At 45.8% G+C, this 4,489-nt stretch overlaps 1 protein-coding gene across 4 annotated transcripts in view; it reads right to left on the minus strand.

The window, feature by feature from the left end:
• The window catches only part of DUSP14 (dual specificity phosphatase 14), a 28,869-nt gene that overhangs the window by 22,708 nt on the left and 1,672 nt on the right, over positions 1–4,489 (minus strand). The window contains exon 1 of one of the 4 annotated variants that reach the window (XM_017864122.1): positions 2,848–3,006. The exons of the other annotated variants lie outside the window; for them this stretch is intronic. The gene's annotated coding sequence lies outside the window, so the exon portion shown is untranslated. Of the gene's footprint in view, positions 1–2,847; positions 3,007–4,489 lie in introns of those variants that run through there. 4 annotated transcript variants of the gene reach the window in all.

Consider the following 4,489-nt stretch of genomic DNA (forward strand, 5'->3'; position numbering starts at 1 on the left):
AAAAAAATACAAAAAACTAGCTGGGCGAGGTGGTGGGTACCTGTAGTACCAGCTACTTGGGAGGCTGAGGCAGGAGAATGGTGTGAACCCGGGACGTGGGGGTTGCAGTGAGCTGAGATCCGGCCACTGAACTCCAGCCTGGGGGACAGAGTGAGACTCCGTCTCAAAAAAAAAAAAAAAAAAAAAGATTTAAAGGCTGGGTGTGGTGGCTCACATCTGTAATCCCAGCACTTTGGGAGGCCGAGGCGAGCGGATCACGAGGTCAGGAGATCGAGACCATCCTGGCTAACATGGTGAAACCCCATCTCTACTAAAAATATAAAAAAATTAGCCGGGCGTGGTGGCGGGCGCCTGTATTCCCAGCTACTCGGGAGGCTGAGGCAGAACAATGGCATGAATCCGGGAGGCAGAGCTTGCAGTGAGCCGAGATTGCGCCACTGCACTCCAGCCTGGGCAACAGAGTGAGACTCCGTCTCAAAAAAAAAAAAAAAGGTTTAAAAGAGTCATTGATTCCTGTAGCACAGAGTCTGTGATTACTTTGGAATTGCCAAGAAGCACGTGTTAGGGTCTGTGCACAGTGCCTCTTAAGGATTACAAACAGGCACACAAGCGTGTGATGTGAGTCTCGTCCTCAGAGGGTACTTTCACAAGGATAGGCCTGGGTTCCTGCACAATACACTGTCCTACACATTGAGGGTTGGGCACAATGGAAGCATTTACCAGAGGTAGGATTCATTCAAGAGCCTTAAAAGACTTCTAGGTACTAGACACTTATTTTTAGTACTTCATTTTGCATATTTAAAATTTCCTATAACTACTCATCTGTTCCAAAAAAAAAAAAAAGATTGATGAAAGGATTCCATTAGATATCTGTCAACCAAACACAGTAGGAAAACCACCTCTGGCGTTTGGGTGGTTAGTCCAAACCATATAACTAAATATAAATACGCTGGTACGTGACAGGCCAGGGATCAGACTACCCGGGGACCTTTATTCATTCATTCAGGAAATATTCAAGCATAATTGTGGTTAAACAGCAAATACAGTGACTTACAGACTCAAGGCTGACATCACTGAAGGAATGTAAATTGGTGCCACCACTTTGGAAACCAGGTATCAACTAGTAAAGCTGAAGGTATGCACACCTGACTCAGGGCTGTTCATAATCGCCCCAGACCAGAAACGACCCAGATGTCCATCAACAGTGGACAGGTAATTTGTGGTATGTTCATAAGACAAAAATGTACTAACTGGGCTGGGTGTGGTGGCTCATACCTGTAATCCCAGCACTTTGGGAGGATCCCTTGAGCCCAGGAGTTCAAGACCAGCCTGGGCAACATAGTGAGAACTTGTCTCTAAAAAAATTAAAAAACAAAAACAAAAACAACTACAGGCATAGGCAATAACATGGATAAATCTTTTAAAATAGTATGCTGCAGAAATTCAAACAAAAAATTATATATGTGCGTGTGTATATACATACATACACACACATACACACACACACACACACACACGATGCCGACCAGAAAGGATTCACAAGCGTATCTACTTTTAGTTTGCACTGAGGTTAAAAAACAAAATAAAACTATGTCAATTAGGGATTTATATTTAAGGGATCAAAACTATAGAAAAGAAGGAAGTGATTTCCATAAAAGTCAGAGTAGTTTCTGGCTAGAACCTCTGGGGGAGGGGGAGAGTGTGGAGTGAGATTCTTGACCTGCAAGACAGTTACACTTAGGTTTTCGTTAAAATAATCCATCAAATTATCCATGCATAATTCACAATTCAATAAATCTAATGTTGATTTCTGGGAATTCAGAGCCATGACAGCAATTCTGGCCAACCCTCTCTGAATGTCACTTTTTGCTGTCAGTTTCATAAGGTCAGAGACCGACCTTATTTGCCTTCTTCCTCTGTATTCAGGCACAGCACCTTTAGCATGGTAAAGTCCTCGGTAAATGTATAATATATAAATCCACAGACTCCTGACATGAATTTTGTTTTAACCCATCCATTTCCTGAAATTACTGATTTGAAGAGTGCCCACATTAACTTTCCTTTGTCTTCACCCAGGTGAAGTGAAGCTTTCATAAATAATAAAGCCATCTTAAATGTTAGCTCTGTAAGTTTATACCCAGGCCTCGGTTGCTTTAGCAACTCTCCCCGCCTTCCGCTCCCTTTGACGTTTCTTTATAAGCAAAGATACTATGCTAGTAGTCCTAGATTTTTTTTTTTAATAGGAAAAGTTTTCTTCTGCACCTAAGAGTAAAACCTAGGATCGTAATGATTCTACTGCTTTGAAGTTGTTTAAAAAGGGGTAATTTGCCCCTTGCCCTGAGAAGTAACACCGTCTATCAGGATTATTAAAACTTTACGAACAGTTGTACTTAAACACGTTACTTGTTCTTGACAGAAGCCAAATCTTTATGAACAGGACAAGTCAGTTTTAAAATAATTAATTTCAGTTAAAAAACCACTTTGCGCAAACAGACATCTATAAAATGCTTAGAAAAGTCTAAAAGATACACACAAACCGGTAAAGACGCACTCGGCAGTTACTTTTGAGAAAGAGGTTCAAAAGAAAGCTTTAACCTTTTAGTAAAGTTTAAATGTCACAGAGGATGGTTAATGTATTCCTTGTGATTTTGGGAAAAGCATTTTTAATCCATTTTGCCTTAAAATCCCAATTGCAAAGGAACCGATCAAACACAGCCCTCCCTAAAGCCCACCTTTTAAAAACATTAAAGTCTTAAAGGATTTCCTGGACTTACATACTTGGCTAATTTTTTACGATATGAATATATATTTACGCCATTCTATTAATTATTATTACAAAATTCATACCTGCAGTCAACCGATATGAAAGCTTTCAGATGAGAACTCAGGACAGACACATTCAACACTGACATTAAAACGACTTGGAATGAAGGAAACTGTCTCCAGTTTTATGGGGGAAAGCCAAAAATATCAAGCAACTACCTCTCCTCCCCCAAGCGTCAGAAGATGAGTCAGAGCTGGAGGCAGGAATAGGGCCCATGTGTCAAGCCGCCTGTGCAGGGCTCCTTCCTACCTCCTCGTGGCAACCCTCGTCCCTCCCCCAGGTCAGGGTCTCTGCCCCGGCCTGTCCCTGATGTGAAGTGTCCCTGATGCGAATTCTCAGGCGTCTCTGGCGAAGAAAAGGCGTTCACTGTGGGGGTGCCTCCTTCCCTGCGTTTCTCAAGGGAACCAAGACTGGGGTCCTTTATGAGTCCACAACAACTAACAATAACCAAATTGCAGCTCAAGGGAGTGGAGCTTCCAGACACACGCACGACTCTGCAAAGAATACAGCACCTTTGTTCCCCTGTTTTTAGAGAGCAGGAAGGAAATGAGCGGAGAGAAACTGTGACTTGTCCAGTGTGACTTAACTTTGTGGTAGAGCTGAGTCTCAGGCCTGGAGCTGCCGGCTGGCCTCGGCCTCTCTGACTCTTAAGTGCTCTGTAGAATGTCAGGAAAGACGGTCCAACATTCCATTATACTTCTGAGTGGCCTTAGGGACTAGGAATTCCAGGAGACTCTGGGTTAAATCTCTTGGTCCCTATTCCTTTAAGGTTACTAAGGAACCCGGAGTTTGCTCTTCGCCTCCGTTTGTACATCTGTAAAACGGGATGGTAATGCTCTCCAACCCCCTCTCTTATAAAACCATAATGAACAGCTAACGAATTAACACACGTTAAATGTTCGGAGGTCCTGCTGGTTAGAAAGTACAAGATGGCTAAAAAAAAAAAAAAAAAAAAAAAAAATCCCTGCATAGTACAACTGCATTTGTAAGTCGCTCCTCCTTCCCTAGCCTCTGGGATGCCCAGTTACCATAACACTGGCTGGTACCACTGGCAACATCCACCTAAATAAAGTACAGTTATACAATCCACTTAAGGCGGCCACAGCACGCACCTCCTCTCTACACACAACAACTCAACTTCGCTCCGGAGCAAGGGTACTTAGGAGAAATAAAAAGATGTTAGCGCCGCGCACACCCATCTACCACCGCAGAAGAAGACTCAAGTTGGAGACTTGGCATCGCTGAAAGTCAAGTTGCTTCTATCCATGCACAAGAAACCTCCGGGAGATGCAAAAAGCCACGGCGCGCTCCAGAGCGGGTGGATGCCAGCGGGACGGAGCGGCCTCCGCGGGGTTGGCAGGCGGCGGAGGGGAGGCGCGGCCGAGGATGCTGGAGCCCCGGGGCACAGGGACAGGGTCGCGGAGGCGGCGCAGCGCGGCGGGGGAGCGGCAAGGGGCGCACGCCCAGGGCTGGCAAGGGTGCGCTGCGGGGGTTCCCGGGCCTCTCCTCCCTGCGCCGCCCCGAAGAGTCAAGGACCGCCGGGGAGCAGGTGGGGGCGCCGGCACAAAGTTTCCAGAGGCGGGGTCGCGCGGGCCTCTGGGTGCCCCCTGCGCCCCGGGACCCGAAGCGCGAAGTCCCGCCTTCCCGCCCCACCCCAACAGCCTC

The sequence above is a fragment of the Rhinopithecus bieti genome, unplaced genomic scaffold (genome assembly GCF_001698545.2).
Source record: "Rhinopithecus bieti isolate Rb0 unplaced genomic scaffold, ASM169854v2 scaffold_74621, whole genome shotgun sequence".
Taxonomy (NCBI): Eukaryota; Metazoa; Chordata; class Mammalia; order Primates; family Cercopithecidae; genus Rhinopithecus; species Rhinopithecus bieti.